The sequence below is a fragment of the Thalassophryne amazonica genome, chromosome 2, assembly GCF_902500255.1.
Source record: "Thalassophryne amazonica chromosome 2, fThaAma1.1, whole genome shotgun sequence".
NCBI classification, from domain to species: Eukaryota; Metazoa; Chordata; class Actinopteri; order Batrachoidiformes; family Batrachoididae; genus Thalassophryne; species Thalassophryne amazonica.
The window spans coordinates 23,763,474-23,783,863 of record NC_047104.1 but is presented as its reverse complement, the minus strand read 5'-3'; the positions used below and the strand labels follow the sequence as shown (position 1 = coordinate 23,783,863).

Here is a 20,390-nt window from a genome sequence, read left to right as displayed (position 1 = left end):
AGGACTACTTTGTGCTGCTGTTAAGTTGTAAAATAACAGCTGTATTTCAAACTGAACTCAGTTTGTTGAGACATACGCCATCTGTTGCAGTGTATCATTTAAAATAACTTTGTCTGAAATCACAGAATGTTTTCTCGCTAACGTTGAATAATGTGCCTGAAATTATCCAGCTGAAAAGCGTCAGCCGTATCATTGCTGTTATCCTGATCAAACTGCTGTTGTGCTCCAAAAACATACGAGGATCTGATACAGGCTAAAGCAGAGGTCTCAAAGTGATTCCAGAAAGGGGCGAGAGGGTGCAGGTTTTCTTTGCAACCACCCGCTCCACCAGGTGACTTCACTGATAAACATCACTTTGAGCAGGTGGAATCAGTTCATCAGTCAAATCACTTGGTGGAGGATCTGGGCTAAAGGATCTGATCAGAAGGGTTCTTTGATTGCTGTTTGTCTGAAAGCTAAAAGTAGAATTGAAAGCCAGATTTCACATTTGGATGAAATTTGCTGCTCTAGTTTTTTTGATTGATGGCTGTCCATGTTCACCCAAAGGCTTTGGCCTGAGTTCCTGAGGATGACGCATGATACCATGCGTTAGGAGCTGATCTAGCCTCTGAAGAATAACGACCTGAGTTACCATTGCTGGTATAGAATGTGTGGTTTCTCTTATGCCTTCACTCTGTCTCACACTTGTGTCCGGTGAGAGGTCAGATGGTGAGAGGTCCATGGAGCAAAAACCTTAAATCATCATGTGTCAGCAGCATCATCACTCCTGTTCTTTTATGCTTGGCTCCTCTGCTGCAGCGCCATCAGGATCTGTCCATACTGTCAGAGGTGTCTCGCCAGCCGAAGGGCGCCGAGTGGCTGTGGCACCCACAGGTGGTGGCACTGTACAAGGGTGTTCTGCAAAACAGTGACAGCACCTCCACCAGCCGTGAAGCTGCCATTGGAGCCCTGCAAAATATCACTGCAGGAGATGCCAGGGTAAGATCTAACACTCTGAGTTACGCACTAACTACACAAGATTGGCCAAAAAAAGTTGGGTGAAAATATCTGATGAGTCAATAAGAAGATGCCTGTGCAGATTTGGAAGGGGGTTGAAAGAATCATCTCTCTCATGTCGATAACTTTGTGAGATTCTGTCTGCAGGTAGCATAATGTGATCTTTTAATTGTTGTTATGAAGACTGATTCTACCTGATTAAGTTATAGCTTCTTCTGGTGATGCTGTCTGTCACCCATATATCAATGCCAAAATGGGCCAGAAAGATTTGACCATTAGCTAAAATGAGCCCTTCTCAGCAGTACTTGGACCCAATTGGGGTGTTTGACAGCTAAACCACACTTCAAACATGGAGAAAAACGGCAAATTATATGTGTTTAAATAAATATTCGTTGTTACTTTTTTTTTCCTTTGCCTTTTTTGTGTTTGAGACACTTATCTTGTACCTACTATAGCCAAATTGGCCTCTACGTACATACAAAGGTGAAATGCAGAGCCGACTCAATAATATGAAGTGTGGTTGAGAGGTTTAGGGCCTAGTTCAAAAATAATGAAGCCCAACTGCTGATTTGCATTGAATTTGTCATGAACAAGCCATTATTTTATTTAGCACCATCCAGATTTATCTGTGAGTTGCCTATAGTCTCTTTGACAGGTACTGAAAATTGCATGGAAAATTCTGCACAGTTCCAGAGATATGCACGAAATTTACCCCAAAAATAGCACTTTTTTTCATCAATTTGTGTGACATTGATATTTAGCATTTTGTGAGTTTGTTTGTTTGTGCTTCATACTAACACACAGTAATACATTTTTGTAAAGGTAGAAATGTCATTTCCTAAAAAAAACCCATCATGTTTCTAAAGCAAGGTAAAACTGTCACAAGTGTAACACTGAGAATAAGTCCTTGATTTATTTGTGTCAAAACCTTAGTTATATCTCCTACTCTGCTTCCATAGAATAATTATATTACTTGTTCAATAATACGAGGAACGAATGGACAGAATTTCTTTGTTTCAGGCTTCTGCAGACTAAAGAAGATACCTCCAACTGTTGTCTAGCACATTATAGTATATATGCACTCTAGCAATGACTGAACCGAGACCAATAGAAATATTGAAACTCTGATATATAACCATACCTAAAATGGTAACATTTAAAAAAAAAGACCACTTTTAAATTTTGATGGTTATGTCACACTTTGGCTTCATTATTTTTTAACTAGGCCTTAGGACTTAGTTGCGATTTCTCTGGTAGTCACACGACGTGCCGGATCAACACAGCGTTCACTTTGGAAATGATCTGGTCGTTTCAGCCTGTCGATGGCCGCTCGGAGCGCGGCGTGCCCTCCGCCGGTGTGGGCCGTCTTTAATCCGGTTGTAATGCTCCTTCATCTGTGTGACGCCGATAGAATCTTCACCGAAAGCCATTTGAATTTTCCGAATGGTTTCCACCTGGCTGTCTGTCACAGTTTCTGAAAACATTTTCATGGAGCAAAGCAGCAGTCGCTCAGCCATTTCCCTGACAATGAAAATCCGACGAGGGGGCTGGACCAGTGCTCACTCAAAGCCTGCCCACAGGCGAATGATGCAACCGACAGGTGTGAAAAAACTCACGCATGCGCACGAAGGTTCAAGCTTGGCTGATGCAAGCGCACATGATTCAAATCCATATAGTTTTTGAAAAAAATAAAAAGGTCCGTTACTTTTCGGACAGACCTTGTAGGTTGTGGATCCCGTATGTCTCATACAGCCCTAAGCCAGACACAGGGGACATGACCTCTCTGTCCTCAGTGGTTGCTCAGCAGTAGATTAGCTCATTCCAGTACGGTTTGATCTAATGTCTTCCTTTTGGGCAGTGGGCAATGGTGTTGAGTGGTGTGGTGCTGGAGCAGGAGAGGATGCTCCCTATTCTGTTGGAACTTCTGGACACCAACAGTGATATGGAGCTGAGGCCGCTGACAGGCCTGCTGAGAAATTTGGCAAGACACTCTACCAACAAGGACCACATGGGTGAGAACTGGTGCAACATAAACTATCACACATTCTACAAGTGACTACAGGAAAGACATTCCAATCTCCATACATTCAAAGGAACCATGGTAATGTAGTCCAGGTATAAAAATGACTGTGCTGCTTCTTCCTTTTCACATCAACATAACTGTATTGGATTAACTAGAAAATTGGCAGCACTGAGTTATAGAGTAAGAATATATGAACACTATTTATGTCATCCAAATATAAACAAAAGTAGAACTTTGAAATTGTGGAAAACACAGTTGATCTTGATCCTTGCAGCCAAGAACACGGTGAATGTGCTGGTGTCCAAGTTGCCCAGTGATGGCTTGCAGAAGGTGCCATCCAGTGAGATGGTGGTCAACATTTGTGGCGCTCTCAATCACCTGGTCACCTGCAGTTCCTTGGCAGCCCGTGATATCTCCTACTTTAATGGTTTGCCCAAACTGATGGGCATCAAGAATTCCCATGACAACAGGTAGGTTTGACCTCAGACTGGTGGGACATGCCCGGTTCATCTCTGCACTGCAGTCATGTCATCTTCTGACTTAAAGGTGATATTTCTATAGTTATGTATGACATGATTATGCTTTACTCAGTTCTGAATAAAACGGCTGCACCAGTGACACTGCCCCTCATGCTCTCTGTGCTGTCCAGACATAACTTCTTGCTGACCAGCCATTCCTTCTCCAGTGTTTATCACCAGTGTTGTTCTCTGGGGTTCCTTCTTCTTGTCTGTAAGTCTAAGTGTCTGTGGCTTTGTCTTGGTTTAGTTCTGGAAGCATCAAAGCTGCCAGGGCAGCGTCGACTGTCCTCTGCAACATGTTCCAGTACAACAAGCTGCACAAAGACTACAAACTGGTGAGAAACACAAATGAAGAATAACGATGGCCAGTCTTATAATTATGTTTATTATCCTTGCCGTTGAAGTTGGAGAAGGTTATGTTTTCACCCGTTTGTTTGTTGTGAACAGCCTGGAGCCCACAATTTTTCATACATCATTATGAAATTTTTTACTGAAGATTCATATCCTGATAGGTAAAAACTGATTCAATTTTCAGGGTCAAAGGGCAAAGTCAGGAAAACTCTTGGAAATTTGGAAAAAAATCCCTGTCTTTAACATTGAATGAATTTTCTCAAATTCATAACCCTGTCAAAAAAAGATTAAATGTCTTTCATATTTAAGAGTGTTATGTAGGATGGTATCCCTTATCGACGGACAAAGTCTGATCCGGATCTGATCCAGAATACAGCTTTTGTGGCCATTTGAATTTAACATTGAAAACTCCATTTAATGTATATTTTATATTATATCTTAAACAAACGTGCCCCAATCACTCTCATATTTGAACGTGCGGTACAGACTGACACTCACTATTGCCTGACAAACTTTGATCTGGACCTGATCCGGATTGTGGATGTTGTGAACATTTTAATTTAATATTGAAAAGCCCATTTGGTGTACAAAAATGAGAGTGATTGAGGCACTTTTGATTGAGATATAATGCAAAATGACAGGAAGTGTGTGGTTGGCGAATGAATGTGTCAAGAAGTTTGTTGTTGTTGTGAACCACAGATGATGGAAACAGTCACTTTCTGTGCTGATCCACACCTTTGGGTGTGATGACACCTTCAGGAGGTACCGGTGGACATTGCTGCTTCTCTGAGTCTCTGGGCTGCTTTGACTGACTGAGAACTTTCTTCTTCAGCCACCACATTCATCGTCATGTCAGCAGCTCTTGATCCTGTGTGAACCTGTTTCGTAACAGTCCTGATGGTTGCATGTGTGAACTTGATGTCCACAGTCCTGTGGTGTCCTCAGTACGTGGGTCTGTGTGGAGTCTCATGGTGCCTCGGTGCTAGCACTGCAGACCTGTGGAGCTGTAAAACCCTCTGCATGGGATTGATGTTCTTTGGCTTCACTGCTCCTTCGGCAGCTGGTTGACAGGTTTACTGAGTCATCCATTATCCTCCTCCGCCTGCTTTTTTCCTCCCTATTGGTGAAGAGTTTGAAAGCACTTGGACTTGTTCTTTCCTGTTAGTCTGCGCTCCTTGGTCACACCACATGCCTGCTGTGTGTGAGGCGGAGTGTTCGGCTCACACCATTGTGACTGTAAGTGCACACAGCGCTCTGCTGTGCCTTGCTCCATTTCCAGTGTGGTGTTTTAAAAGTGTTTCACGGCGGGTTTCTGCTGCTTCTGAAAGCATCACTGCAGGTTTCAGTCTTGAGACGTGTAAATCAGTTCACAAGGTTCTCATGGCCCCAGAATGGAAGAAAAGTCCCCTTTAGTGAGAGTTTCAGTAGAGTCATTAAGACAGACTTCCAGGACCGTTATTTATTTATATGCACACAGACGCGGATGTGCTAGCTGTGCTAGCTGCACACTGTGTCAGCTGCATGAAATGACCTGGATGTCTCAGTCAACACCGTGACAGCAGGATTTAGTTTCTGGGTCTGGCTTTTGGGTTTCGTGTTTAGTGGAGCTTTTACACTTACATATCACAGTAAGAATGAGAACCGCCGTTATGAGTCTCTCATATAACTGTAGTCTTTTAAAACACGGTGCTAATGAAGAGGTGAATTTTGTAACAGACACTTTGTGCCGGCGTGTACAGCAGATGGTTTTGTGCTTCATGTCGACACACATCCGAGTTTTTGTCTCACTTGTGCTCCCCCCCGTCTGTTCTGGAGGCCTGGACCTTGTTAGATTCTGGTTACGCCTTATCTCAGAATAGTTGGCTCAGGAAACGCTAATATTTTCTCGCTGCTGAGTGTAATTACGCTGTAGTGAGAGAGGAATCAGACTGTCATGTCACATGTTGAGAAATGAAATGGATCCGATTTTTGGGGTCTAAACCACCATTTGTCAGTGTTTTTATTCATTTTTATTTTACTAAATTGTGAACTGCCTTTTGTGTACAGGAAAAGTCAGGTTAAAGCACGTAACAGATTTAAAGCTGTTACAGTCGCGTCTCACTCTGTGCTTTAATGAAATAGGAGCTGGCGACGTTTTGTGGTAGGTCAGAGGTCAGAGGTCATGGGAAGTTGCAATAACACTTCTGTTTGAAAAAGACCACCCAGCCATTTTTGACAAGCATATTAGCTTGTCAAAAATGGCTGGATAGTCTCTGTCTTTCCACCGCAGGAATTCTGTCTACTCCTCCCAATTTCAGGAACGGTCCATGAACTGGTCTTCTCACCTGTTGTGTCTCCACTGAACCACTGGGCTCGCAGTGACACCAACCTTCTAACGTTGGTGATAGCTAGCAAAGAACAGTGTAAGCTTTTGGCCGCCACCATCATTACTGCGCTAGAAAAAATAATACAGGAGTAATTTATGCTTTTATTTATTTAGCTTCCCACTCCATAGCTTGGTAAAGCAAACTCTTAAAATATCTGTAGTTAATGAATTTTATTACTTGTGTGTTGGCTCCTTTATTGCCACATTGTCTCCACTGCAATGCTTATCATAGAATAAAAAAGCGGCGGTGAGTCTTTTGACACCACGGTGCCTGTGTGTAGAGGTCTGTGGCAAAGTATTCCATTGGTTTTGCAGTCTGAGATGCTTTTATCCTTGTGGTTCCTCAGATGCTTGTTTTCAGCACTCTTTCGCACTGTCCTAATTCTGCAGGTATCCAGGTCCACTGACATAGATTTCATTTTCTCCATGAGGATTTGAACCCTCGCTGGACCTCGCCCATTTCCTGCACCTCCTTGTCAGTTTGTCTCTTGGCTTTTCTCTCCATCGCGGCTTTTCTGCTCATTTTTTCTTACATTCACTTTTACAAATGTGTGCTGTTGTCACCTCATGTGTGTGTTCCACCAATCAGCATTGAGTCCCGCTCAGTAGCATTTCAGAAGGCCACACCCTGCAGGATGGACAAATAGTTATTCGTAAAATTGATTTGAAACGTCTCTAATGAGATGCTGTAGTGGATATAAAGTCTCACATTTTCAAATCCTCATCCCAAACATCTGAGCCTGAAAAATAAGCATAATAACCTTCATTCCAGAGGTCGACTAGTTTGTTAATTCAGGTATTTCATCATAAAAGATATACGAGGTCTGTCTGTAAAGTATAGGTCCTTTTTATTTTTTTCAAAAACTATATGGATTTAATTCATATGTTTTTACGTCAGACATGCTTGCACCCTCGTGCGCATGTGTGAGTTTTTCCATGCCTGCCGGTGACGTCATTCGCCTGTGAGCACTCCTTGTGGGAGGAGTCGTCCAGCCCCTCGTCGGAATTCCTTTGTCTGAGAAGTTGCTGAGAGACTGGCGCTTTGTTTGATCAAAATGTTTTCTAACCTGTGAGACACATCGAAGTGGGCATGGTTCGAAAAATTAAGCTGGTCTTCAGTGAAAATTTTAACAGCTGATGAGAGATTTTGAGGTGATTCTGTCGCTTTAAGGACTTTTCACGGTGCGAGACGTCGCACAGCGCTCTCAGGCGGCGTCATCAGCCTGTTTCAAGCTGAAAACCTCCACATTTCAGGCTTTATTGATCCAGGACGTCGTGAGAGAACAAAGAAGTTTCAGAAGTCGGTTTCAGCATTTTATCCGGATATTCCACTGTTAAAGGAGATTTTTTTAATGAAAGACGTGCGGACGGGTCCGCGCGTCGGGACGCAGCCGACGCGGTGCGGCGGCACAGGAAAAACACCTCCGTGTTGATAACCATTTGTAAAATCCAGGCGGCTTTTGATGGCTTTCAGTGGAGTGAGTATATGAGAAATTGTTTATCAGCTGGAGATGTTCCAACTTGTCCTCAAGGCTTCCAACGGAGGTGTTTTTCCTGTGGCGGAGCGTCGCGGCGGCTGCGAGCCGACGCTGCAATCCGCCTGCATGTCTTTCATTAAAAAAATCTCCTTTAACAGTGGAATATCCGGATAAAATGCTGAAACCGACTTCTTCTGAAACTTCTTTGTTCTCTCACGACGTCCTGGATCAATAAAGCCTGAAATGTGGAGGTTTTCAGCTTGAAACAGGCTGATGACGCCGCCTGAGAGCGCTGTGCGACGTCTCGCACCGTGAAAAGTCCTTAAAGCGACAGAATCACCTCAAAATCTCTCATCAGCTGTTAAAATTTTCACTGAAGACCAGCTTAATTTTTCGAACCATGTCCACTTCGATGTGTCTCACAGGTTAGAAAAAATTTGATCAAACAAAGCGCCAGTCTCTCAGCAACTTCTCAGACAAAGGAATTCCGACAAGGGGCTGGACGACTCCTCCCACAAGGAGTGCTCACAGGCGAATGACAGTCACCGACAGCCGTGGAAAAACGCACGCATGCGCACGAGGGTTCAAGCATGTCTGACGTAAAAACATATGAATGAAATCCATATAGTTTTAGAAAAAAATAAAAAGGACCTATACTTTACGGACAGCCCTCGTACGACCACTGAAAGCTAATACTTGAAGGAACTAGCAGCATGGTGTAATGACATTTTAAGCGTGTGTCGTGGACCAACAGGGATGACTGTCAGTGTCCACAGGCTGTCAGTACAGGATTAATCCTCTTACTGAAACTGATAATGATCTGCTTGTACTCACATTTGAATATCATGATATACACATAATCGGCCAGCTACAGAGTTATGTTTTAACATCTGCAAAACCACTAGAACAACATTCATGAAATCTGCTGAATAGGTTGGACGGAGCCTCCAGTACATAAATTCAGCTTTGGGACCGCATCTGGTTCCAAGAAGTTTACCTGGATTTCAGTGTGCACTTTAAAAACAAAACAAAAAAATAAAAGCAAGATCCACAAAGCTGAGAGTTATTAAATACTCTGCAAGGTATTACTTTCTCATAGAAAGGTGTTTTTGTTTAACTGCTGCTATTTTCAGTAGAACTGTAATATTTGAAAACAAACAGTAGCAAAATTCTTCCCTGAAGGGAGGTTAAGATGTCCAAAAAAGTCTCCTGATTTGTGTGCTCACCCCGCCTTTGTCCCTGCATGTCTTACGCAACATTTTATCCCATGCAGTCAGTTTGCTTCCCTTCAGGGAATTACATTCCTTGGCTTTTACATCCTTTTCCTGTATGTGCCATAGGTTGACAAACAAGGACAATAATGTTAAAATGGCAAACATAATCAATATAACTAGCAAACATAAACATACATTCAAATGGGTGACGCTTATTCATGATGGCATCTTTGCAAAGCAACTCCATGTTAAAATGTCCAGCTTTAGAACACAAATAAACATGTTCACAGCCTGGTACAAAAACAGTTTTGATCTCTATACAGTGGAAGCTGAGCGTTCCTTGTATGACCTCGGCGTGCACTGTGCATTCCTTCAGCATCCTGTGTCATTCTCCATGATTTTCTGGTTGCACAAGGGAGATGTACAACCCCTGGCAAAAATTATGGAATCACTGGCCTCGGAGGATGTTCATTCAGTTGTTTAATTTTGTAGAAAAAAAGCAGATCACAGACATGACACAAAACTAAAGTCATTTCAAATGGCAACTTTCTGGCTTTAAGAAACACTATAAGAAATCAGGAAAAAAAAATTGTGGCAGTCAGTAACGGTTACTTTTTTAGACCAAGCAGAGGGAAAAAATAAGGTATCACTCAATTCTGAGGAAAAAATTATGGAATCATGAAAAACAAAAGAACGCTTCTCTGAGGCATGGACTTAATGAGTGACAAACAGTACTCTTCATCAATCTGGCTCCAACTTTCATTGATTGCTGTTGCCAGATCAGCTTTGCAGGTTGGAGCCTTGTCATGGACCATTTCTTCAACTTCCACCAACGATTTTCAATTGGATTAAGATCCGGACTATTTGCAGGCATGAATTGACCCTATGTGTCTTTTTGCAAGGAATGTTTTCACAGTTTTTGCTCTATGGCAAGATGCTTTATCATCTTGAAAAATGATTTCATCATCCCCAAACATCCTTTCAATTGATGGGATAAGAAAAGTGTCCAAAATATCAACGTAAACTTGTGCATTTATTGATGATGTAATGACAGCCATCTCCCCAGTGCCTTTACCTGACATGCAGCCCCATATCATCAATGACTGTGGAAATTTACATGTTCTCTTCAGGCAGTCATATTTATATGGACATTGTAACCTTGTTTTTTTCTGTTTAGGTGTTAATGATGGCTTTCGTTTAGCTTTTCTGTATGTAAATCCCATTTCCTTTAGGCCGTTTCTTACAGTTCGGTCACAGACGTTGACTCCAGTTTCCTCCCATTCGTTCCTCATTTGTTTTGTTGTGCATTTTCGATTTTGAGACATATTGCTTTAAGTTTTCTGTCTTGACACTTTGATGTCTTCCTTGGTCTACCAGTATGTTTGCCTTTAACAACCTTCCCATGTTGTTTGTATTTGGTCCAGAGTTTAGACACAGCTGACTGTGAACAACCAACATCTTTTGCAACATTGCGTGATGATTTACCCTCTTTTAAGAGTTTGATAATCCTCTCCTTTGTTTCAATTGACATCTCTCGTGTTGGAGCCATGATTCATGTCAGTCCACTTGGTGCAACAGCTCTCCAAGGTGTGATCACTCCTTTTTAGATGCAGACTAACGAGCAGATCTGATTTGATGCAGGTGTTAGGTTTTGGGGATGAAAATTTACAGGGTGATTCCATAATTTATTCCTCAGAATTGAGTGAGTCCATATTTTTTCCCTCTGCTTGGTCTAAAAAAGTAACTGTTACTGACTGCCACAATTATTTTTCCTGATTTCTTATAGTGTTTCTTAAAGCCAGAAAGTTGCCATTTGAAATGACTTTAGTTTTGTGTCATGTCTGTAATCTGCTTTTTTCTACAAAATTAAACAACTGAATGAACATCCTCCGAGGCCGGTGATTCCATAATTATTGCCAGGGGTTGTATAAGAGGGGATTAACTGCAGCACCAAGATTCCAGCTCCTCTCAATTCATTAATCTCTGTTATCAATGCTCGATTTGGCCCCAGCGTTAATCTGGTAGGGAGAGCTGAGAAGATAAAAGAATACAATGAATTCAGGTTCTTCCTACAGGAGCTAATATGTTTGGACGTTTGTGTAGATGTGCTGCAATCATTTTTTTAAAAACGTCTCTGCATGCAGAGTGCATCATGCTCTCTGTCTGTATGTCTCTCTCTCGCTCTCTCTCTCTCACTTTGTAACACTTTCTAAATATGAGCCTGTGTTTACACGTGCATCTCAAAAAATTAGAATATCATGAAAAAGTTAGATTTTTATTGTCAGTTACTTCAGAAAGTTGTTGTTCTTGTCCTTTCAACTGCTCCCGTTTTGTTTGGGGTCACCACAGCGGATGCAGCCAGAACCACGTTGGTATTTGGCACACATTTTACGCTGGGTACCCTTCCTGACGCAACTCCACCTTTACCTGGAGAAACATACACAGCTCCTGGTGTTCCGAAGAGGTCTCCCATCCAAGTACTAACCAGGCCCCACACTGCTTAGCTTCTGAGATCTGATGGCATCAGGCTGACACAGAGCAGACTGGCTGCTAGTTACTTCAGAAAGTGAAAATATACATTCCAGACTCATTAGATATAAATAAAAATTAGGGCTGTGCAAGTTATTATTAACTTGCCCGGCGTTAATTAATTAATATAATTAATGCCGACAATTTTTTTATCGCACATTAATGCAGTTGTTTATTTTATCAGTGGAGTACTTCGAGTCTTAAATATCACCTAAATGCAGCACACACAGCTGATACCAGCAAATCATTCAACGAAACACACTGCGGTGATGAACACTTATTGAAAATGACAGAGAAAAAGATTGTATAGCAGAAGTTTAGTTTCAGTGTAGATAAGGTCTTAAAAACATGGGATGAAATTAAATCAAAATAATAAATGAGGAATTATTTTCTTGGGGGTGCTGTGGGGATCCTATGACAAATCCAGGGGGAGCTCTAGCCCATGCTTTCATTCATATGGTAGAACATTTAAAATAAAATTGTGCTATACACTACTTTTGAATACATTTTTTGGTTTTGCGTATTACAATGCAATTAATAGTGAAAATCATGCAATTAATCGTGATTAAAATTTTTAATTGTTAATTGTTTTAATTGCCCGGCTCTAACAAAAATGTTTCAAGCATTTTTATTTTATTTTAATTTTGATAATTATGGCCTACAGCTCCAAAAAATTATCTCAAAATATTATAATATCCAATTTCAAGTTTAAGGATCTCACAATGGGGAAGCACAGTGGATTAGTGGCTGGCACTGTTGCCTTACAGCAAGAGGATCATGGGTTTGATTCCCACCTGTTGCCTTTCTGTGTGGAGTTTGCATGTAGTCCCCATGTTTCCTTGGGTTCCCTCCAGGTGCTCCGGCTTCCTCCCACATCCAAAGACATGCAAGTTAGGTGGACTGGAAACTTTAAATTGTCTGTGGGTGTGACTGTGTTTGTCTGTCTGTATGTGGTGTCCTGTCCAGGGTGTTCCCCACCTCACATCCTATGACTGCTATGATAGCTCCAGCCCCCTATGACCCTTAATTGGAATAAGCAGTTGAAGATGAGTGCGTAAGTGAAGATCTCACAATAGTATAAATACCGTGAACAGGGTTCTAGCCATGGTGGGCGGCACTTCAGCACAGAATTTCAGAAAACTGAAGTGAAATGTTGCTGAAAATATACTAATTTGATCATATTTCAAGCTTATAGAGTTATAGTTTTGCAATTTTGAACCAATAATTAAAGTAATAACAAATATATTTATCATTTTCTTTGTATCAAATCGCAAACAGAAGAGATCAGAGAGTCAGCACATTCTGTGGCCACAGCACTGTGAACGGCAGCAGCTGAACATAGTCTCTCTGCTGAGCTCTGAGCTGAAGAAAAAAAACACCATCAAATTCCTAAATTAAATAATTCAGAGGTCTTTCTGTGTCTGTATTTGATGATACATTCAGAAATTTTCAGTTTATTTTACAGTTGAAAGGCTTTGTGTTTCCAAAAAGCTCCAAGTTTGAAAAACAGCAGACGGTAAGGTGGGGGGGGGGACGAGAGAGGAGGAGGGGTGGAGGAGAGCGGGGGTGGAGAGGAGGAGGGGCACACTGTCAGTAAAAGAGGAAAGTGAGAAACTGATTCATAAAGTTTTTCATTTAAAAGAGCAGGTTTGACAAATCAGTCCAGGTTCAGCTCTTGTTCAAACAAGACAATTAAGTGTTACAGTGAGGAAAATAAGTATTTGAACACCCTGCGATTTTGCAAGTTCTCTCACTTAGAAATCATGGAGGGGTCTGAAATTTTCATCTTAGTGCAATGTCCACTGTGAGAGACATAATCTAAAAAAAAAAAATCCGGAGAAAATCACAATGTATGATTTTTTTAAATAATGTTATTGTATGGTACTGCTGCAAATAAGTATTTGAACACCTGTGAAAATCAGGGTTTAATATTTGGTACAGTAGCCTTTGTTTGCAATTACAAAGGTCAACGTTTCCTGTAGTTTTCACCAGTTTTCACACACCTGCAGCAGGATTTTGGCCCACTCCTCCATACAGATCTTCTCTAGATCTTTCAGGTTTGGAGTTTCATCTCCCTCCAAAGATTTTCTATTGAGTTCAGGTCTGGAGACTGGCCAGGCCACTCCAGGACCTCGAAATGCTTCTTACGGAGCCCCTCCTTAGTTGCCCTGGCTGTGTGTTTGGGGTCATTGTCATGCTGGAAGACCCAACCATGACCCATCTTCAATGCTCTTACTGAGGGAAGGAGGTTGTTTGCCAAAATCTTGCAATACATGACCCCATCCATCCTCCCTTCAATACGGTGCAGTCGTCCTGTCCCCTTTGTAGAAGAGCACCTCCAGAGTATGATGTTTCCACCCCCATGTTTCACGGTTGGGATGGTTTGCTTGGGGTTGCTCTCATCCTCTAAACATGGTAAGTAGAGTTGATTCCAAAAAGCTCTATTTTGGTCTCATCTGACCACATGACCCATGCATCCTCTGGATCATCCAGATGGTCACTGGTGAACTTCAAACGGGCCTGGACATGTGCTGGTTTGAGCAGGGGGACCTTGCTGCCCTGCAGGATTTTAAACCATGACAGCATCATGTGTTACTAATGTAATCTTTGGGACTGTGGTCCCAGCTCTCTTCAGGTCATTGACAAGGTCCTCCTGTGTAGTTCTGAGCTTTTTCAGAATCATCCTTACCCCACAAAGTGAGATCTTGCATGGAATCCCAGACCGAGGGAGACTGACAGTCATCTTGTGTTTCTTCCACTTTCTAATAAATAATCATAACAGTTGTTGTCTTCTACCAAGCCGCTTGCCTGTTGTCCTGTAGTCCATCCCAGCCTTGTGCAGGTCTACAGTTTTGTCCCTGGTGTCCTTAGACAGCTCTTTGGTCTGGGCTATGGTGGACAGGTTGAAATGTGGTTGATTGAGTGTGTGAACAGGTGTCTTTTATACAGGTAACAAGTTCAAACAGGTGCAATTAATACAGGTTAAGATAAATTATAAAAAAAAAACATATATTGTGATTTCTGGATTTTTTTTTTTTTAGATTATGTCTCTCACAGTGGACATGCACCTAAGATGAACATTTCAGACCCCTCCATGATTTCTAAGTGGGAGAACTTGCAAAACAGCAGGGTGTTGAAATACTTATTTTCCTCACTATATATTGTTTAAAAATAAAAAGTAATGCACTCAAAAATGTTGACCCCCCCCCCCCCAAAAAAAAACCCAAAACTTCAGGATCAATCAATCAATCAATTTTATTTATATAGCGCCAAATCATAACAAACAGTTGCCCCAAGGCGCTTTATATTGTAAGGCAAGGCCATACAATAATTACGTAAAAACCCCAACGGTCAAAACGACCCCTTGTGAGCAAGCACTTGGTGACAGTGGGAAGGAAAAACTCCCTTTTAACAGAAAGAAACCTCCAGCAGAACCAGGCTCAGGGAGGGGCAGTCTTCTGCTGGGACTGGTTGGGGCTGAGGGAGAGAACCAGGAAAAAGACATGCTGTGGAGGGGAGCAGAGATCAATCACTAATGATTAAATGCAGAGTGGTGCATACAGAGCAAAAAGAGAAAGAAACACTGCATCATGGGAACCCCCCAGCAGTCTAAGTCTATAGCAGCATAACTAAGGGATGGTTCAGGGTCACCTGATCCAGCCCTAACTATAAGCTTTAGCAAAAAGGAAAGTTTTAAGCCTAATCTTAAAAGTAGAGAGGGTGTCTGATCTGAATTGGGGAGCTGGTTTCCAAAGGAGAGGAGCCTGAAAGCTGAAGGCTCTGCCTCCCATTCTACTCTTACAAACCCTAGGAACTACAAGTAAGCCTGCAGTCTGAGAGCGAAGCGCTCTATTGGGGTGATATGGTACTATGAGGTCCCTAAGATAAGCTGGGACCTGATTATTCAAAAACCTTATAAGTAAGAAGAAGAATTTAAATTCTATTCCAGAATTAACAGGAAGCCAATGAAGAGAGGCCAATATGGGTGAACTATTCTCTCTCCTTCTAGTCACCGTTAGTACTCTAGCTGCAGCATTTTGAATTAACTGAAGGCTTTTCAGGGAACTTTTAGGACAACCTGATATAATGAATTACAGTAGTCCAGCCTAGAGGAAATAACTGCAATGGAATTAGTTTTTTCAGCATCCCTCTGAGACAAGACCTTTCTAATTTTAGAGATATTGCGTGAATGCAAAAAAAAGCAGTCCTACATATTTGTTTAATATGCGCATTGAATGACATATCCCTGATCAAAAATGACTCCAAGATTTCTCACAGTATTGCTAGAGGTCAGGGTAATGCCATCCAGAGTAAGGATCTGGTTAGACACCATGTTTCTAAGATTTGTGGGGCCAAGTACAGTAACTTCAGTTTTAATCTGAGTTTAAAAGCAGGAAATTAGAGGTCATCCATGTCTTTATGATCTGTAAGACAATCCTGCAGTTTAGCTAATTGGTGTGTGTCCTTCTGGCTTCATGGATAGATAAAGCTGGGTATCATCTGCGTAACAATGAAATTTAAGCAATGCCGTCTAATAATACTGCCTTAAGGGAAGCATGTATAAAGTGAATAAAATTGGTCCTAGCACAGAACCTTGTGGAACTCCATAATTAATCTTAGTCTGTGAAGAAGATTCCCCATTTACATGAACAAATTGTAATCTATTAGATAAATATGATTCAAACCACCGCAGCGCAGTGCCTTTAATACCTATGGCATGCTGTAATCTCTGTAATAAATTTTTTATGGTCAACAGTATAAAAAGCAGCACTGAGGTCTAACACAACAAGCACAGAGATGAGTCCACTGTCTGAGGCCATAAGAAGATCATTTGTAACCTTCACTAATGCTGTTTCTGTATTATGATGAATTCTAAAACCTGACTGAAACTCTTCAAATAGACCATTCCTCTGCAGATGATCAGTTAGCTGTTTTACAACTACCCTTTCAAGAATTTTTGAGAGAAAAGGAAGGTTGGAGACCGGCCTATAATTAGCTAAGAAAGCTGGGTCAAGTGATGGCTTTTTAAGTAATGGTTTAATTACTGCCACCTTAAAAGCCTGTGGTACATAGCCAACTAATAAAGATAGATTGATCATATTAAGATCGAAGCATTAAATAATGGTAGGGCTTCCTTGAGCAGCCTGGTAGGAATGGGGTCTAATAGATATGTTGATGGTTTGGAGGAAGTAACTAATGAAAATAACTCAGACAGAACAATCAGAGAGAAAGAGTCTAACCAAATACTGGCATCACTGAAAGCAGCCAAAGATAACGATACGTCTTTGGGATGGTTATGAGTAATTTTTTCTCTAATAGTTAAAATTTTATTAGCAAAGAAAGTCATGAAGTCATTACTAGTTAAAGGAATACTCGGCTCAATAGAGCTCTGACTCTTTGTCAGCCTGGCTACAGTGCTGAAAAGAAACCTGGGGTTGTTCTTATTTCTTCAATTAGTGATGAGTAGTAAGATGTCCTAGGTTACGGAGGGCTTTTTTATAGAGCAACAGACTATTTTTCCAGGCTAAGTGAAGATCTTCTAAATTAGTGAGATACCATTTCCTCTCCAACTTACAGGTTATCTGCTTTAAGCTGCGAGTTTGTGAGTTATACCACGGAGTCAGGCACTTCTGATTTAAAGCTCTCTTTTTCAGAGGAGCTACAGCATCCAAAGTTGTCTTCAATGAGGATGTAAAACTATTGACGAGATACTCTATCTCACTTACAGAGTTTAGGTAGCTACTCTGCCCTGTGTTGGTATATGGCATTAGAGAACATAAAGAAAGAATCATATCCTTAAACATTTACATTTTGAGCAAAGCCAATTGAGTCTAATAATAGATTAAATGCAGTGTTGAGGCTGTCATTCTCAGCATCTGTGTGGATGTTAAAATCGCCCACTAGTCAAGTCAAGTCAAAATTTTTTATTCGGCACACAATATATTCAAATAGAAAAAAAAATGAACAATTCCACAAACAAACACAGACAAAACTAGTGAGTCCGAAAGGGTGTGGGCTGAAGCAAAGCTTATTACCGCCCACCCCTGCTCGTACAAGTCCAACGATTCTTATCAGTCATATTTACATAAATACAAATTCACTACTACATGTTGACACACAGACATACACATCAATATACTATTCACTTATAATTATATTTATATAGTACCAGATCACAAGAACATCGAATCAAGGCACTTTACGCCAGTAAGGACTAACCTTACCAACCCCCAGAGCGAGCACTAGGCAACTGTGGTGAGGAAAACTCCCTATAAGGAAGAAACCTCAAGCAGACCAGGCTCTTGGGGGTGACCCTCTGCTTGGGCTGTGCCATATATACCTATATACATACTTATATACTTTACAAACATAAATATATACATACATACATATACACAGTCACTTATATACATATACACCTACCCATATCTATATATCTACATACGCATATACATACCCACACATTCAAATATACGAGTCCCACTTATAAATTGAACATTCCATATAAATCAAATTATATTTGCTTCTTTATGATACTTAGACATGATGTTCTTTTTGAGTAGTTTCTTAAATCTTACTAAGTACTACTCATTCTAACCTCTGTTGAACATTGTTCCATTTCCTCACCCCAACCACAGACACACAAAAACCCTTTACATTTGTTCTTACTGGTGGTTTCATAAAAATTGCACAACCTCTTAAACTATATCTGGATTCCCTCAATCGGAACAGACTCTGGACATGTCTCGGTAAAGCTTGGTTTTTCGCTCGAAACAAAGTTTGAATTGTAATGTAATCGACCAAATCTATGAATTTTAATAAATTTAAAGACACAAATAAAGAATGAGTTGGTTCACGGATATTGTTTATTGCAGATGAGTCGTATGGCTCGTTTTTGCAAAAGGAATATTGGATTGGTATTTGATTTGTAAGTGTTTCCCCATGACTCAACACAATATGTCATATATGGTACCATCAGAGAATGATATAAAGTAAGTAACCCTTCTTGCGGCAGTAGGTCTTTGGCTTTATACAGAATGGATATAGTTTTTGACAATTTTGATTTCACATTTATATGTGGTTTCCAGCTAAGTGTATTATCAATTATAACACCTAAAAATTTATTCTCTGTACTAACTCATTTCCTTATTGTTTATAGTTAAATTTTTACATTTGGGTGCCGTTTATTTCCAAATATAATACATTTAGTTTTCCCAAGGTTGAGTGGACAACTTATTAGCGTCAAACCAAACCTTAAATTTTTCCAGTCTTTCTCCATGTCCAGAAGCTGTTCAAGATTTTCACCGCTACAGAACACAGTTGTATCATCCGCAAAAAGGACACATCTCAGTGAACTCGACACCCAACTTATATCATTTATATAGATTATAAACAACAAAGGACCCAGCACTGAGCCCTGCGGCACCCCACATGTGACATCCCTGAGTTCAGAATTTGTATTATTGAATTGAACATACTGAAATCTGCCTTGTAAATAACTAGCTATCCATTCATATGCCAGACCTCTGATTCCATATTTCTGCAGTTTAATTAATAGTATTCCATGGTTAATTGTGTCAAACGCTTTCTGTAAATAAAAAAAACACCTATTGTGTATTGTTTATTGTCAATTGCAGTTGCTATACTTTCCACAAAGTCCATCAAAGCATGTGGTGTAGTTCGAGACCTTCTGAATCCATATTGTTCTTCACAAATGATGTTATGCTTCAGTAAATAATCATTTAATCTTTTAGCAAATATTTTTTCCAAAATTTTGGAAAATTGTGGCAGGAGTGATATAGGTATATAATTAGAAAATGTGTGTTTGTCACCAGTTTTAAACAGAGGAATTACTTTGGCTATTTTCATTTGAGAAGGAAATTTACCAGTACTTATCTTATCTGAGCTAAGCACTAAGTCAGACAAAAGGTCTGAAAATTCACAGAGAAACTCACAGTAACGACCAGGTGGACGATAGATAATAACAAATAAAACTGGTTTTTGGGACTTCCAATTTGGATGGACAAGACTAAGAGTCAAGCTTTCAAATGAATTAAAGCTCTGTCTGGGTTTTTGATTAATTAATAAGCTGGAATGGAAGATTGCTGCTAATCGTCCGCCCCGGCCCGTGCTACGAGCATTCTGACAGTTAGTGTGACTCGGGGGTGTTGACTTATTTAAACTAACATATTCATCCTGCTGTAACCAGGTTTCTGTAAGGCAGAATAAATAATATGTTGATCAATTATTATATCATTTACCAACAGGGACTTAGAAGAGAGAGACCTAATGTTTAATAGACCACATTTAACTGTTTTAGTCTGTGGTGCAGTTGAAGGTGCTATATTATTTTTTCTTTTTGAATTTTTACGCTTAAATAGATTTTTGCTGGTTATTGGTAGTCAGGGAGCAGGCACCGTCTCTACGGGGATGGGGTAATGAGGGGATGGCAGGGGGAGAGAAGCTGCAGAGAGGTGTGTAAGACTACAACTCTGCTTCCTGGTCCCAACCCTGGATAGTCACGGTTTGGAGGATTTAAGAAAATTGGCCAGATTTCTAGAAATGAGAGCTGCTCCATCCAAAGTGGGATGGATGCCGTCTCTCCTAACAAGACCAGGTTTTCCCCAGAAGCTTTGCCAATTATCTATGAAGCCCACCTCATTTTTTGGACACCACTCAGACAGCCAGCAATTCAAGGAGAACATGCGGCTAAACATGTCACTCCCGGTCCGATTGGGGAGGGGCCCAGAGAAAACTACAGAGTCCGACATTGTTTTTGCAAAGTTACACACCGATTTAATGTTAATTTTAGTGACCTCTGATTGGCGTAACCGGGTGTCATTACTGCCGACGTGAATTACAATCTTACCAAATTTACGCTTAGCCTTAGCCAGCAGTTTCAAATTTTCTTCAATG

The 20,390-nt window shown here is 40.8% G+C and overlaps 1 pseudogene; it reads left to right on the top strand.

Moving 5' to 3' along the window:
- LOC117522933 overlaps positions 1-20,390 on the top strand; it is a 247,761-nt pseudogene that overhangs the window by 185,149 nt on the left and 42,222 nt on the right.